This window comes from Sapajus apella, unplaced genomic scaffold, assembly GCF_009761245.1.
Source record: "Sapajus apella isolate SASKATOON/1434 unplaced genomic scaffold, GSC_monkey_1.0 scaffold82, whole genome shotgun sequence".
NCBI classification, from domain to species: domain Eukaryota; kingdom Metazoa; phylum Chordata; class Mammalia; order Primates; family Cebidae; genus Sapajus; species Sapajus apella.
In genome coordinates, this window is record NW_022437022.1 from 2485327 (window position 1) to 2503228 (window position 17902).

General features: G+C 35.5%; 1 long non-coding RNA gene across 1 annotated transcript in view; it reads right to left on the bottom strand.

Moving 5' to 3' along the window:
* Window positions 1–354: 354 nt before the first annotated feature.
* The window catches only part of LOC116533392, a 33753-nt gene continuing 16205 nt past the window's right edge, over window positions 355–17902 (bottom strand). Inside the window, exons 2-3 of the long non-coding RNA XR_004261272.1 lie at window positions 2958–3062; window positions 355–1306 (exon numbers count right to left, since the gene is read on the bottom strand). This is a non-coding gene — a long non-coding RNA (uncharacterized LOC116533392). The remainder of the gene's footprint in view (window positions 1307–2957; window positions 3063–17902) is intronic.

Sequence of the window (17902 nt, forward strand, 5' to 3'; positions counted from 1 at the left end):
TTTATGTGAGTTGACAGCTATTTAACAGTGTTATTCATCATTATTAATGTATGAAAAAATATAGTACATTTAATATTTGTTTATGACCATGTTAAATTTCATCTACTTAAAGATATTAATTTATATACTGATTAAGTCATTTTAAAAAGTCATAATTTAGGAGAGCATTCCAGCAGCTTTGTTCTTCCTCTTTTACTTTAAATGGTAGAGGTAAAAGGTTAGTTGAAATTTCTGCATGCGATCCTGCTTTTGTTTTGGACTTATGGCATTCTTGTTATATATTAGATGTGTTTATTTTATGTCTCTCTGTGAATTATGCAGCTCAGCAGTTCTTCGCCTCTGGGTGAGAAGAGACTATTAGTTAGCCTTGGCTATAAATTGGTACCACTGGGATGGACAACTACTTAAATTATTATATTATTTTTCATAAGATGCTGTACTCTGAAGTCCTTCCCATTTATCAACCTAATAGCTCAGCGGGTGTCTCCTGCAGCCTTTATTGTCTGGGTCAGTTAGCTCTGGACGTTAGAGTGGTGATTATGAGGGCCAGGCTTGTGGTTTTAATCCCTATATGGGCCAGTTAGTTTCTCAGTTAGGAAAAACCCTTGTGCACAGCAATCACCTGCACTTGTAACCTTTCTGTCTTGTAGTTGAACACCAAGGGTTATGGAAGTGACATGTCATGGGAGTGCAGAAGACATAGTGCAATTCATCATTACTGCTAGAGAAATAAATCAAGGCACATATTCCCTTGACTAGATGTTTCTTTCATCCTTAAGTCGGGGAGCATACACATGGATTTGAAGCTATATATGCTGTGCTTAAATGATTTTTTTTTGTTAAACCAAATATAAACTCAAAAGTGTCATTGAATTTGAAATATTAAAAGATAAAGCAGCTCAATGCCTGAACTTTGGAATCCTTTGACAGCTCACAATGCACCATATCCAAACCCCCAGAAATTGTATTTTACTAAGCTCAGAAATTCCTTCATAGTAATTTGTCATGTTTCCCAGTCTTTCACAATCATCATGGTTGGCCTTTCCCCCAGGTGCATTTATTGTTTACCCTTGTTTGGATTGATGGCCCAGTTCTCACCTGTCTAGGTTGGTGAGTCTTGGCACAGCTTGGATTAAATCTTCCATCTCTCATACAGTTGCAATTTTCTGTAAGGATCCACATTCTCTCACCAACACTCCTTCATAACAGAGTCCCATTTTGACTCCATTATGAGGGGAAAGAAATTGGGGTCTTCACTCCTCATCTTCCTCCATTCAGTCAAAACTATCTTTTGGCTATCTGCTTTCTTCAAACTGTTGTATAAGTGGGAGGAAAAAATAATGAACTGCCGTAAGAAACTTATGATTAGGATATGAAAAACAGGAAGTGGGCATACTTAATTTTAACTCAAGAAAGACCATGGGCCATGAAACAATGTGTCTGAGAAAAGTAGAAGCAGACCTGTAAGAATACTTAAAATCCTGAGCTGTGTTCAGTGCTGAGCTTCATTGTCCTGAGTTGCATTCACCCCATAAAACAAAATGAGATTTGAAGGCTAGTGATATGGTTTGGTTCTGTATCCCCACACAAATCTCATCTTGAATTACAAAATCAATAGTAATCCCCACTCATTGAGGAAGGGACGTGGTGGGAGGTGATGGGATCATGGGGAGGTTTCCCTTACACTGTTCTCATGATAGTGAGGGGGTTCTCATGAGATCTGATGGTTTTAAAGTGTGGCACTTCCCCTTTACTTGCTGCCTGTCTCTCCTGCCACCATGTAAGACATGCCTTGCTCCTTTCTCCCTTCTGCCATGATTGTAAGTTTCCTGAGGCCTCCCCAGCCATGTGGAACTGTGAATCAATTAATCCTCTTTTGTTTATAAATTACCCAGTCTCAGGTACTATCTTATTTTATTTTATTTTATTTTATTTTGAGACAGAGTCTCACTCTGTCACCCAGGCTGGACTGCAGTGGCATGAACTCTGTTCCCTGCAACCTCCGCCTCCCAGGTTCAAGAAATTCTCATGCCTCAACCTCCTGAGAAGCTGGGATTACAGGCATGCACCACCAAGCCTGGGTAATTTTTGTGTTTTTAGTAGATACAGGGTTTCACCATGTGGGCCAGGCTGTTCTCAAACCCCTGACCTCAAGTGGTCTACCCAGCTCGGACTTCCTATGTGCTGGGATTACAGGCATAAGCCACAACGCCCAGCCTCAGATGGTGTCTTTATAGTAGTGTGAGAATGTGCTGATACAGCTAGTACAATTATTTTAAAATTGTTCCTTGTCACTTTAAGTTATGTGATTTAAGTTACTTAACACAAATCTTACGTTTTATCACCCACCTGCTTTAAAATAATAAAAAAAACCTATTTCAGTTATCAAAGCCTGATTTTCTTATCAATATCTCCTGCTATTCCTCTTTTTAACAGAGCAAAAGAAACTCAAAAAACAACCAACTCTACCTATTTACTTGCAATACACATCCTGAATAACCACATCACTCACGTGTAACGTGTAGATGGATGGAATCAAAACATTAATATTTGTTAATTTTGTCATCAGAATTGCCTTTATCATTTGCTGTGGTTTACCAATATTTGTCTCTGTACAACATCAATCCAGCTTTTTCTTTCTTTCTTTGTTTAAAAAATAAAGATAGAATTAATTTTTCCTTGAGTTTTTCCTGCCCCAATGATATATTTTAATTGCTGGAAAAATACAGTTCCAACTGTATTTCTGGTGTAGTGGGTTAAAGGTTGAAGGAACAATTGTTTTGACACACTTTTTCCTCAGGACATTTTCAGCACTGAAATTCAGGTCATGGAGAGATAAGTTAAAGTGCTGTTTTAGGAAGACCGTCGGGGGCAGATGCAGTATTTCTTTCGTAGCTTCCCACTTTGTGTACACAGCACTGCAGCATGCATAGAAGAGCTCACCAAGATTACCGCACCTATGGTAGGACGTTAGGAAGATAAGCTTCATCTCAGTCGGTGGGAAACCGTGCCTCTATGTCCCTGTATGCCTCTTCTGAATGCCACCGAGACGTGCTTGGTTCCTTTAAGAGAAGCAAATATTAATACCTCTCTTTTGTTCCATTTTCTCTTCATGCCCTGTGTCTTTTTGACCTCTGCTGAAAGCCGTGTGTGCCTTGGCACTCTGTTACAGCCATCATACTTTGTGTGTAATTGTTAAGGTCACATAAAGAATCAACCTTGAAAAAGATGACTCAAGTTGGATGTTTTTCTATGAAAAAGAAGTGTATGTTAATGCACTCAGAGAAATAAATAAACATTGTATCTGATCCTGTGGGGTGCAATAAAGTTTTTATGTGAGGAGCTGGGAATAATCACATCACTCATCTGTGCCACAAATATGAGTGAGCCAGGAAGGTTTTCTCTGTCAAATTGCTATAAAGCTTTTCTCGGTACTATCCCAGCTCATTCCAATTTTTATTTATGACAGGTGTTATCTCCAGTTTACTTTCTTTATTTTTCCTTTTTTGTCAAGTTTGTGAGCAATGGAACTTATATGCTTACCCTTGATAATGTGATAAAGAATACATAATTAACGTGGAAGCCTGGGTATTTGGTCATTTCAAGGGATAAGAGTTGGGTAGTATGATGGAAATGTAAGAGAGTTAATGAATAGCTAGAGGCACATGGATTCACTGAGTTCTTACTGGTCTTTGTCTGATGCTTAAGAAATACCTGAATCTGCTATGAAAGCCAGCATGTTTCCAGTGTTACAGCCATCCATTGGCATCCTATGGGGAAGGTGCCTTTGTTGGGATGAAGGGGTATTGGGTCAAGAATAGGTTTATGACAGAATGATTCTGAATCCGCAGAAAGATGTATAGGCAATAAAGAAAGTTTAGGAAACTAAGGATTAATAGAAGGTGATGCTCTGATTCTTTTATCACAGACTACATACAATTAAATGACAATGATAAAAATAGTAAAATGCCGTAGAATTTTTGTTTCTGAAAATAATAGAATATCAGGAATTAGATTTAAACTCCTGTCTTGAACAAACAGAATACCAAACAAAATGTATTAAACACTGGTTTTCAGTACTGGAAACAAGCCACTCAAGACAATGATCCCTGAGACAAGAGAATGAGTGAAGTGAACTCTAGGGCTGATTCAGCTTACAGCCTGAAGAGAATTGCAGGCTGCAGTACAGGGAACCCATTCAGTGCCTGGTTGCCTCTCTAAGTTGAGAAGGCAGAATTTATAGGTTGAGAAGGCAGAGTTTATTTATATAGGAAGGCCAGGCAGCTAGAAACACAATGTAAAATATTAGCAAACAGGTAGATATCATGAGAACTTTGGAGTTTTAAGGATGAGTCACCTTAAGAGTTCAGCAGAATACAGAACAGTACTCAAAACTGGGCAAAGATATCAGGCATGCAGAAATATCCCAGGAGCTGACTCTGGGCTAAGAATAGTAGCGTGTCCCCCTAGACAGAGTGAGAAGACCCACGAACACATGGAATGGCACTTCGAGAAGAGTTCTCAGAAAGTTATGACCTCAGTACTCTGGCCAAGTTATCTCTAGATTAAGGGCTGCTCTTATCGCAGCTAAGAATGTTTAAAAACAAGCCTAGAAATAATTGACTGGTTCAAAGGGACTTAATTGAATCTTAGAAAATAGCTAAAATATAGTCAAAGATATATAGGGAAAAAAATATCACCCGACAAGATTTCAATGTTAAGAATCTAATAAAAAATTATCAGGCATGAAATGAAGCAAGGAAAATGACCCTTAGTGAGGAGAGTAATCATTCAACAGAAACAGACTGTAGGAAGTGGAATTATTAGACAAGGATATTAAAGAAGCTATTTTGAATATGTTCCATAGGTTGAAAAAGTAGAGGAATATGTGAACATTCTGAGGATGGATATGAAATGCAAAAATACTCAAATGAAAGTTATGGAGATGAAATATACAATGTCTGGCATAAAAATATATTGAGTGAGATTAACAGCATATCAGCATTGCAAAAAAGCAGGACAAATGAGCTTGAAGATCTAACAGTCAAAACTATCCAAAAGGAAATCCGGTAGGATTAAATGATGGAAGAAAAAACGAGCAAAGAATCTGGAGGCTGGACAACATCAAGAGGCTAACAATATTTATAACTGGAATCCTTAAGAAATAGTTGAACAAATAGGCCACTGTTTTTCAAATTCAGCAAAACCATAAACATATAGGCCTAAAAATTTGTATGAACCAAAAGAAGAAGAAACATTAATAACAGAACAAGGCTAATAATAATCAATTTTTTTAAAATTAGTGGGAAAGAATCTTAAGAAGAAGCTGCCCCAAAAGTTACCTTATGTATAAAGGGCAAAAAGAAAACAGCATAGGAGACTTCTCATTAAAATGTGCTAGCTGTAAGTCCATGAAGTTGCACATTTACAGTAACAGAAGAAAAAATTAACAGAATTCTATATTCAGTAATATTTTAAAAATTCAAGGCAAGATGAATATTTTTTTGGATCTATGAAAGCTGAACAAATTCATCTCTGATGGTCCAGCAAATAAAGAAGTATTAAAGTCCTTCAGTCAGAGGGAAAGGATTCCAGGTAGAGATACTGATCATATGAATGAATGGAATGAAGAATGCTGAAAATGGTCTAGCATTCATTCATTCATAAGAACCTGAGCATCAGAAGCATTTTATTAATGGTATTTTATCTCTTCTCAACAGGTAAAGTAAACACTAGAGTAATAAGAAAGATATATTACCTCATTTTTTAAAAATTATTTAAAACATAACTGAAACATGCAGCCATAAAAAATGATGAGTTTGTGTCGTTTGTAGGGACATGGTTGAACCTGGAAGCCATTATTCTCAGCAAACTGACACAAGAACAGAAAATCAAACACCGCATGTTCTCACTCATAGGTGGGTGTTGAACAATGAGAACACATGGACACGGGGAGGGAAGCATCACACACTGGGGTCTGTCGGGGGGAAATAGGGGAAGGACAACAGGGGGTTCGGAGTTGGGGAGAGATAGCATTGGGAGAAATGCCAGATATAGGTGATGGGAAGGAAGGCAGCAAATCACACTGCCATGTGTGTACCTATGCAACAATATTGCATGTTCTTCACATGTACCCCAAAACCTAAAATGCAATAAAAAAAAGAAAAAAGAAAAACAACACCAACAACAACAGCATAACTGAAACAACTCGAAGGAGTAACCAAAACTCTCACTTCAAGAAACCAGAAAGGATATAAGAAAATAAACACAAAACGAGTAGAAGGAAGGAAATAATTAAGATTAATGCAGAAATCAATGACATTGAAAACATAAAAACAATTTTAAAAAAACAATAAAACCCTGCTGGGCACGGTGGCTCACGCCTGTAATCCCAGCACTTTGGGAGGCCAAGGCAGGTGGATCACAAGGTCAAGAGATCGAGACCACCCTGGCCAACATGGTGAAACCCCATCTCTAAAAAAAAAAGAAAAAACAATTTTTTAAAAATCAATAAAACCAAAGCTACATTTTTGACAGGATCAAAACAATTGATACATTTTTCACAAGACTGACAAAGAAGTCAAGAGATCAGATACAAATTGCTAACATTAGGAGTTGTGTAGAGAGGATATCGCTAGAGACCACAGAGGTACTAGAATCCTGGTACTACAAAGAACTATGTGTACATAAATTTGACCAGTTAGATAAAATGGACTAATTTCTTGACAACTACAAATTGACAAAGAACAATTCACCAAGAACAATCTTAATACCCAGGTGATTTAATTCTACTAAATAATGAAAGAATAACAATAATCCTAAGCAAATTCATCCAGAAATAGAAGATCAATGAACACTTCTCAAATCATTTTATGACACCATCTTTACTTTGATGCTAAAAATAGAAAAAGAGAATACAAAAAAGACAACTTCAGAACAATATCCCACACAAACATAGATATATAACACTTCAGCAAAATGTTAGCAAATAAAATCCTGTTATGTATGTATAAATCTATCTTTCCATCCATCTGTTGAAATAATACTATATTACTAACAAATCAGATTTCTTCCAAAATTCAGAACTTGTTCAACATTTAAAAATCAATTAATGTAGTTCGTTATATTAACAGTCTAGAGAAAAGGGAAAAGACACACAGTAGTATTAATAGACACAGGAAGTACGTTTCATCAACTAGCCATTTTCTTAGAACTTTTCAGTGGTTTCTGATGGCTCTTAGAGTAAAGGATAAATTCTATCAAATGTACTACAGCTCAGTTCTGAGATGGACCCCTATAATCTCTGAAGTTGTACTCTCCTATATGCTTCTATGAGCCATACATGCTTTCTCAGGGTTCATGCATTATAAGATCTTTTATGCCTTGTGTTATCCTCAATCAAAATTGTCTCTGCTTTGAAAAATTTTCTCCACCTTTTAATTTCTCCCCATCACTGAGTTTTGGCCTTTGTGTAATATAACCAGTGATACTTTCATGGAAAGGCCAATTCATATAAATTCTTATGTTTTAACAACTTTTTATACCAATTCCTATTTATGATTGTGTTCATATAATTTAAATTTTATCTACACATGTGAATGCTTACTGTTCTCTTCCATCTAATTCATGTTAAGCATTCATAAATAGTTAATAAATGAGTAAATTATCTGCTTTCTTTTTACACCTTCATAATGACTTGATCATCAGAAGCATTTTACTATTGGCATTTCATCTCTTCCCATTAGGCAAAGTAAATGCTTCGGAGAAAACAAGAACATGCTAAAAGTATCATTCAATCCATTTTATTTTATATTTAAATAGTTTTATTATTTTAACTTTAATGGTATAATAAATGTTTATTAGCATTTGTCATTTATTCTTTAAATAAACATTTATTGAGTTCCTCACACGGCCACACACAAGTGATAGACGAGTGAACCAGACAAACCAAAGCCCCCAAATCTATGAAGTACACAAGTATGTGGGTCTCTATCATTGTTGTTCCTTTCATTTTTAAGAAACACAATGTAATGAATTAAAAGAAAAAGCAGTTTTTAGTCTTTCTCCTTTGAATGACTAGTATGAAAGATAACTATTCACATATAGTTAAAACATTTGAACCATTTAATAAGAAAATACATAAAAAGTAAAAGCATCTATCCTCACTACAGCCTTCAGTTTATCTCACTAGAGGTGACTGGAACTCGCCCAAATACCCTATGGAAGTGATGTTAATGGTTTATTTCAATAAGCATACAAATTGATCTTCTCAGTCTTAAAATTGAGAAAGTTACATTTGTCTTATCTGAGTTTCTTTCTCAGGGAACCAACCATCAGGCCTCACAGAGAGTTTCAAGCAGCTGAAATGCATCAGATCACATCATCTGAACAGTGAAATGCCAGACCCCTTACCCTCATGATTGCCTGTTTACCAACTAGTCTTCCTTAAATATCTCTAATTCCTGTTTTCCCACATATGGTTACATTTCTTCCCTGTTATATAAAGCCCTGATTTTATAATAGTTGGTCAGGGAAATGGATTTGAGATAGAGCTCCCATCTTCTTGGCTGCGGCACCTGACTACTGCCTTCTTCCTTGGTTATACTTGTTGTCTCAGTGATTGGCTTTCTGTGTGGTGAGCAGTAGGACCTAGACTGAAACCTTGGGATTTTGGTAACGTAACCACCATTTTTATTTTTTTATGACTCTTACTGAAAAAAAAATAAAATATGTATATGTATATTCTTGTTTATTTATAAAAAAGATGCTAATAATTCATCTGTTTTTAACAAATTATACTTTATAATTCCTTGTATGAGCACATGTATATGTAACTGACTTTTATGGAAATGCAACATTACAAGCATATCATAATTAATATAACTTGTCCCCTACCGAGTAGCTACAATTTTTTATTTTTTAAAAGTATTTTGATAAATATGTAAAATGTTGTAATTAATGTTTTCAGTGAGGAATGTCATAGAATGATATTTAATATATTCCAAAAGAAAAAATAAGACATAATATTGAATGTTATTCTGATCTATGACGATTCTGTAAAGGGGAGTCCAGTGTTTCCGTAGCTATTACTTCCCTGTCTAATGAAGGACAAGAAGGTCAGTCCCTCTAAGGAGGGACTGAAACAGGGAGACAGTGACTCCTGTCTCAGTAGTCACTCCCTGAGACAGGGAGTGACTAATTACTCAAGGTCACTCTCCCTGAGACAGCGAGTGACTAGTTACTGAATCACACTTGAAAAATACTAGGTTTTTAAGCAGTTTTACTGTCTTTGGAGCAGGGATAAGAGTTTTTCCATATGAATACCCATTTTAAAAAGTCACTATTCCAATAATATATGTATTGTAAAAAATTACTGCTATATGTTTTGTTAAGTTTGTATAACAGTAATGGAAATTCTTTTGACTGACAATTTGGAGTAAAATTTGGAAATTGCTACTGTCACATCTTTGAGAGTATCTACATTTCTTATGGTGGTAGTTTATAAAATATATAGCAGTGGTTTCACTCAAGGTAACATCTCCTGCTTCCAAAATGCTATGAGAAACAAAGACAGTCCATGAAATTCATCACGTTAGCAGACTGACAAGGAAATGAGAGCATTCATCTGAAACAACCCACCAGATGCTGCCATGGTATCTTGTCAATATGGTTCACTTAATTCTGTCAAAGCCTTTCCTACAATATGGATGTTTTGTCTTGTAATTGTCAAAAATACTCTTGTATTGGCAGGCCCAGCAGGTATTATTTTTTGAGCTTCTTTTCTTCTTTTTTCTTCAAACTCACATGATCTCACAGATTCAGTGAAAGACTGATAAGACTGATCAATAAATCACAAATTCATGGGTGAGCCAACCCATGTTGTTGTTTAAAAATTAGGCTACAGATGCAATAAAAGAAACAGACAGTTGGTCAGTTTCTAATGCATTGCTGCTTATACTGCTTAGTTTCTCCTTTTTCAGAGGTTAGTATTATGAAGTCATATATTTTCATTTTTCTTTTTTTTAATAGCTGGATGATGATATGACTAAATGTACTGTGTTTGGTCCTTAAACCTGAAGTATTTCTAACTGAACATCTCTTTAAAGGTTGAAAGTAATATTCTCAGAAGCAGAATACTTCAAAGCTCAAATGATCAATTTGTAGACATAACTGAACAAACCGTAAGACTTAAGTTATAAAAGAGAAGTAACCAACAAACTGAAATATCAGCAATACTGCCACTCAACTGGATGTTGACCTAAAGCAATATTGGCTCAAAATGTGTCAGAAAGTTTTTTTCTCAAAAATAAGATTCATTTTCTCAGTAGTTAGATTTTTTTAAACTTTAAAATTGATATAGTTTACATTTAAAAAACATGGCAAAAATAGTAGTGTTCACACATATCCCTCATCCAGCTTCCCAGAGATAACATCTTACTAAACCATAGTACATCATCAGAACCAGAAATTTGACATTGGTATAACACTAACATATGGGCACACCTAATCCCAAACTTAAACCTTGGCAATTATGGAATTGTCTTTATTATTGTAATTTTGACATTTGAAGAATTTTATAAATACTAAATGATAAAGTATGCTATTTTAACAGGTTAATGGAGATATAATTCAGATCATAAAATTCATCCCTTTAGAATAAACAACTCAATAGATTTTGATATGTTCACAGAGTTGTGCAACCATCACCACAATCTAATTTTAAAACATTTCTTCACTCCAAAAGAAACTCCATACCTATTACCAGTCAGACTCATTTACCTGACCTAAAACCCACATAGCACTAGACAATCAAGTGTCTACTTTCCAGCTAGGTATGATGGCTCAAGCCTGTAACCTCAGCACTTTGGGAGGCCAAGGCAAGAGGATTCCTTGAGCCTAGAACTTGGAAACTAGCCTGCTCAACACAGCAAGACCCTGTCTTTATTAAAAAAAACAAAAAAGAATATACTTTATGTCTGTCTCTATGGAATTTTTACTCTAGATATTTCAAATGAATAAAATCATGCATGTGGTCTTTGATGACTGAGTTCTTTCTCTTAACAAAACACTGTTAAAGTTCATTTATATTTTAGCATGTATCAGAATTCCATTACTTTTTATTGCTGAATACTATTTTGTGAATATGCATTTTTATTTATGTATTTATTATTTCATAAAAATTGTGTTGTTTCTATGATTTTACTATCATGAGTAACAGTATGAACAAGTAATTGTGTAATGTTTTTGTGTGGACAAATACTGCCCAGTTGTTGAGTCATATGGTAACTGTTATCACGTGGGCAGACGACATCTTGCTTAGCTCTGTGTTCCAGCTTTTTGTGTGAAGATGTTTGCATTTCTCAATTATAAATACCTAAGAATGTAATTTCTGGGTTCTATAGTGTATATTTATATACTGTATATTTAATTACCAAGCCTGTTCTCCAAAATGGCTATAACCATTTAATAGACTTTTATATGTGTTGAGATCCAGATTTTCCACATTCTTACCAGAATTTGGTATTGACAGAATATAATTTCTTTTTAAATTTTAGCCATTCTTATAAGAGTGTACTGGCATCTCATTGTAATTTTAATTTACATTTCCCTAATGAACAATGGTGCTAATATCATTTCATGGGAATATTTGCTATTGTTTATCCTCTTGGATGAGTGAAATGTCTCTTAAGTCTTTTGTTCATGTTGTAGCTAAATTGTTTTCTTACTGTTACATTTAGAAAGCACTTTCTATATTTTCAAAACAAATACTTTGTCAGATGTGTGATTTGCTGATATTTTTCCCTGTCTGTGGCTTACCTTTTTATGTTCTTAACAAAGTCTTTCCTAGAGCAAAACACTTTAATTCTGGTGAAGTTCCATGTTTCATTTCTGTTTTTAATGGATTGTGTTCTCAGTTTCATGTCTAAGAACTCTGTCTAATATTAGGTCACAATAACTTTCTCCAATTGTTTTTGGACGTTACAGTTATATATTTTAAATTTGAATCCATAATTTAATTTTTAAATAAACTCTGAGCCTCAATGAGTTTTTAAATTCACTTGTTTAGATTTTACCTGTGGATGTCCATTTGTTCCAACGCCATTTGTTTAAAAGATGAGACTTTGTCCACTGAATTGCTTCTGCAAATTGTTGAAAAATCAGTTGGATATGTTTGTGTTCACATATTTCTAAGTTCTTAACAATGTTGAATTTTACCTGAGTCCTGTGACCCTGGGAAACAAAGGTGAAGGATCCATCTATTCCATGTTCTGGGATATGGCTCACCCTAAAGAACCACCCTTCCAATGTGACTACAGTGGAATCAGGGATGCCACTTGGTTGACCTAGAACATGGCTAGACATGGAATCCCTAAATTCCTATTCTTTACTTTATCAGTGACGAGCTGAACTTCATGTCCCCACCAATCAATAGGAACAAAATGTTTCTTAACAAAATTTAGTTAAGATTCCCTTGAACTTTGGCCCATCCATCCTCAGCCAGCATACCAGCCTTCCTTCAGGACCCCGTTAGAAAACAGACTGACATCAGACTGAAACATGCTCTCATCTACTGTCTGAGCACATCACCCTTTCCTTCCACTTCCCCATACCCAGTTCCTTCTCATCTGTTTAATCTGCTCTATAATCCTTGAGATGCTTGCTGACTTTAAGATGAGTGTTCTCCCCATTACAACAGCCCATCCCCAAACAATTATTTCTAATAAGCTCGTTCCTTACTGAGTCTGAATGTGTTTTTCATTTGCCACTGTATATTCTGTTCTGTTGATCTGTGTCAACATCCCCAACAATATTGCATTGTCTTGACTATGGTAGCTGTATTATAACTCCAAAATTTGGTAGTGTGCTTCCTTCAACTTTATTGTTCTTTTTCAAGGTTGTTTTTAAGTCTTCTATCTCCTTTGCTTTTCTATATAAATTTTAGAATGAGCTTGTGTATATTTATAAAAACTCCAGGCATAATTTTGATACTAATTGGATTAAATTTATAGGCTGATATGAAAATAATTTTTTGACATTTAATTTAATTTTACATTCCAGTACATAGGGGCAGAACATGCAGGATTGTTATTTAGGTAAATGTGTGCCACGGTGGTTTGCTGCACCTATCAGCTATCACCTAGATATTAAGCTCTGCATGCATTAACTATTTATGGAGATAATTGACATCTTTACTTTGTTGCATTTTCTAATCTTTAAACATGATGTTTTATTTATTTAAGTTTTTATCATCATTTTTAGTTTTTGACATACAGGTTCTGTACATGTTGGTTAAATGTATAACTTTTTTTTGGAGTCATTCTAAATGTCACTGTGTTTTAAATTTTGGTTTTCAATAGATTATTGATACATATATACAATTGATCTTTGTATATTGACCTTATATTAGTTCTAAGAGTTTTGCTTTTTTAAAAAAACTTAGTATTTTTCTACAAATGATTATTTGCAAGTAAGGTGAGTTTCATTCTTTTTTTCAATCTACATTCTTTTTATTTATTTTAGTGCCTTATTACACTGGTTAACATTTTAGTACAATGATCACTAGCAGTGATGAGAATGGGCTGGCTTGCTTGCGTGCTCCTAATTTTAAGTGAAAAGCATTCAGTCTTTCACTATTGAGTATGACGTTTGCTGCCTGGCTTTTTAAATAGATGTTACAATGTTAAATAATTTTTCTTTATTCCTAGACTAGGGAATGTAAAATATAGCCATAATGAGATGTCATTTTGCAACAAATACAATGACTATAATTTTGCTTATGCAACCCCGAAAATAATAAATTGTAGCAAGTATGAGAAGCAACTAGAACCCTCATACATTGCTGATGAGAACGTATAATGATGCAGCATTTGGAAGTTTATTTAAATTTAAAAAGTTAAATATACACTTACCAGATGAGCTAGCAATTCTACTCTGGAACATTTCATAGAAAAGAAATGAAAACAAAAAGATTTATCCACAAATATTTACTGCAGTGTTATTTATAATAAACAAAATGTAGAAATAATATAATTAGCCATTAACTGGTATGTAAATAAACATCATGTGGTATATCTCACCAATAGAAAGGAACAAAGTACTGATATGCCAAAAACATGGATAAAGCTCAGAGACACTATGCTCAATGGAAGAGGAGAGACAAAAAGATTACATATTATATTATCGTTATGTAAAACAGTAGGAACATAAACCATAGACACACAAAGCAGATTTTGTGTTGCCTGAGGCTGAGGGTGGCAGTGTAGATACACAGTGAATAGTCAAGTAGGAAATTTTTGAGGTGATGGGAGTGTTCTAAAGCTGAGTCGGCGTGAAAGTTGCATAACAGTATACATTTTCTAAAAGTCATTGAACCATACGTTGCAATTGGTCAGTGTGCAGTATGGTGTGCTGATTATACTTCAATAAAACCTGTCTAGAAATAAAGATGTAGACCAAATAGTTCCAGGATCCCTCCTATCTCACACATTCAAAATAGTAATATAACAATAATAGTAATTGTACCTCATGAGGAGAAAATAAAGTCAGTGAATGTTTTCCCATACTTTTGAGACCTTCAATGCATCCCTGCAGACTGAACGTTGGTGCATCTCTAGAAACGGAAGGCAGGTAAGATTTGTGACCAGGTTCCAGCTGTACATGGAGAACAGGCAAACAGAAAGTGTCCAGTGGCCTGTGGCCAGGAAACAAAGGAGCTGGGCAGCATGGTGGCCTGAGGCGAGCAGGACTGGGACTTCGTCCTGACAAAGTGGGAATGTTGAGGAGATATGATAAGGGAAGCAGAGGATGCCGGGAGAATGTTGTTGGTTTTCAACATAGAACAGAGACCAGCATCAAGGAATGTGGATGGCCTCCAGAAGCTGAAATAAGCAAGGAAATGCATTCTCTCCCAGAGCTCCCAGAAGGAATTCAACGGTGCCAACACCTTGATATTAGCTTGTGAGGCACCTGTTGAATTCCTGATGCCCTAAACTGTAGGATAATAAATGTGTATTGATTTAAGCCACAAAATTTGTGCAGTCTATTTTAGCAGCAATGAGAAACAAATGTCACATCTACCTGGTTTACCTCTACCAAATATTTTATATCTAATATAAGTTTGATAGTGAGAGATTATTTCTTCTTGAACCACTTATTCATACAACTATTTCATTAGAAGTTCAGACTTGATTCTGATTGACAAAATTGCTTTCTCATAGATACAGAGACAATATTTAATTATATATATAATTAAAATATTTTGTAGTCAATAAAGAGTATAAGTGCACACACTATTTTTTCTATCTTAATATAGCACTAAAATATTCACCAATTTGATATTTGTTTCTTTTTTTTTTTTCTGAGATAGGGTCTCACTCTGTTGCCCAGGCTGGAGCACAGTGGCATAATCTCAGCTCACTGTAACCTCTGCCTCCTGGACTCAAGCCATTCTCCTGCCTGAGCCTCCCAAGTAGCTGGGTTTGGGTACCTACCACCACATATGGCTAATTTTTGTATTTTTAGTAGAGACAGGGTTTCACCATTTGGCCAGGCTGGTCTCGAACTCCTGACCTCAGGTGATCCACATACCTTAGCCTCCCAAAATGCTAGGATTACGGGCATGAGCCACCATACTTGGCCTCATATGTTTTCTTTTTATCTCCCAAAGTTGATCATCAAAAATAAAATCTTGAGAAATTCCCAACAACACAGCTGTGGGGAGTGAAACAGGAGTGACACTTCCTACTTCCAGCAGCACAGGTGACTCTCAGGATCTGGAGGGTTGGCTGAGTCATCAGGTCTCACCTTTTCCGCTTACAGATAACATCAATGAAATTGTGCTCAACAGAAGATGTGACATATGCAACAGGGAGCTCTTCTTGTCTTCTGTGCTCTGAGGCATTTTCTGACACCTGTATGGAGAAATCATTGTTCATTTATGTGGATTGCCATATACTTCATACATCCCACTTGTATAGAAAATTGCACAATGTGTAATCTTTATTTAATTACATTACTTTTAGCCTGAAAAATGGATTAAGCATATGGATATCACTTATTTTTTGTATTTTTAACACTAACCATAATTCCTTAAATGTAATAGACACTTGATAAAACATCAAATTGCATATGACAAGGCAGTGTCTTTTTGAGTGCTACCTTTATCTGAACAGAATCTGAAGTTATGACAATGGAAAACCAGTAAAAAGACATTCCATTTGCTAACTGCATAGCTTTCGTTAAATTATTAAGTCCATCTTTGACTCAATTTTTACATCTGCAAAATAAAGATCATAACAGTATCTGTATTGTGTGATCATGTTAGATACTATATAGGACATTGCATATAAAACACGTAGCCTAGCACCTAATACACTGTTTATCTTCAAAAAAGCTAGCTAAAGTTATAATCATTCTCAAAAATCAAATCATTTGTAGTTTAAAAAGTTGATATTATTTATTTTCTTAAATGAAAATATTAAAGAACAAAGTAAACTACATCACCTATCACTTTTTACATTAGATACTTAATTGAAGGCAAGAGAAATAAAATATTAATAATTTAACCTGACGAGCAATGTATTAAAACAACATGGAATGACTTATAGAGACTCTAGGAAATTATAGCAAAAAAGATTTGGAAGCTGCATAGAGAGAAACAATACTCAAGATTAAGCCACTTGTAATCCCAGCACTTTGGGAAGCTGAGTTGGGCGGAACACGTGAGGTTGGGAGTTCAAGACCAGCCTGGCAAACATAGTGAAACCCCATCTCTACTGAAAATACAGAAAATTAGCTGTGCATGGTATGTGTGCCTGTAGTCCCAGCTACTTGGGAGACAGAGGCAAGAAAATGGCAGAGGTTGCAGTGAACCGAGATCGCATCCATTGTACTCCAGCCTTGGAGACAGAGTGAGACTCGGTCTCAACAAAAATAAAACCAAAACCAAAAACAAACAAACATAAAAGATGAAGCCAGCATAGATAGTACAACTGCAGACAGAAACCTTGTGTTCCTAAAATGCATACTCCCAATAGTGGACAGCACAGTAGGTCCATTCCAATTGCTGCCTCTAGAATCTGTAGGAAACCACTATTTCCCGTCATCACTCATAGCAAGTATGGGTTCCTTCTCAGTGGTTCAGGTCACAGGCAAATGATGAGGTCAGCACGTCCCGTTAATTGGAGAATCCTGGATCACATGGCCTGCCTTACCTGCAAGACAGCCTGAGAAAGGGAAACTTGAGTATTCTCAGTTTCTATAGGCGAAGGTGAAGCTCGCTTCCTAAGATGCCATTCCTTAATCACAAAGGAGGTTCTAAAGCCAAGAAGCCAAAGAAATTGTAAAAAAAAAATCCCTCTCTGTCTCAATATGTGTGAAATACAGAATTCATATTACATAAAATAAAGGAAAATATAAGTTCAATAAATGTACTGGCTCGGGTTTAATCATAGATCAGATTTAATGCTTTTTTAAAAAGATCTTTTTATCAGTAAACTAGTCCTCTTTCTCCTAAGAACCAAAATGCCTTTTTCCCTCTCTCTGTGTTATAAATGTTACAATCCTAATGTTTTCTTATCTTGGATTGAAATTGTGATGCGGTGATGGGAGTGATGGCTGAGAGTAAAGTTTAGTGATTTCTGGGCTGTGCGTGGCAGGTGAGAGGCATTTTTCAACTCTGTCATGCTCTGAAATTCTCAGAGGAAACTCAAGACCAATTCTACACGTGGTGCGTGGCTATTGTCTTATCTCCCTTTTGTTCTATATTCAAATTGTCTCTAGATTCTACTTAGAATACAAGCAAATCCTACCTGTGTCTACTAAAAAATAAAAATGCATGGAGCTTCCACCAAACACACTCAGCAATTGAATAAGGCTTTTACTTCTACAACTTTCTAAAGCA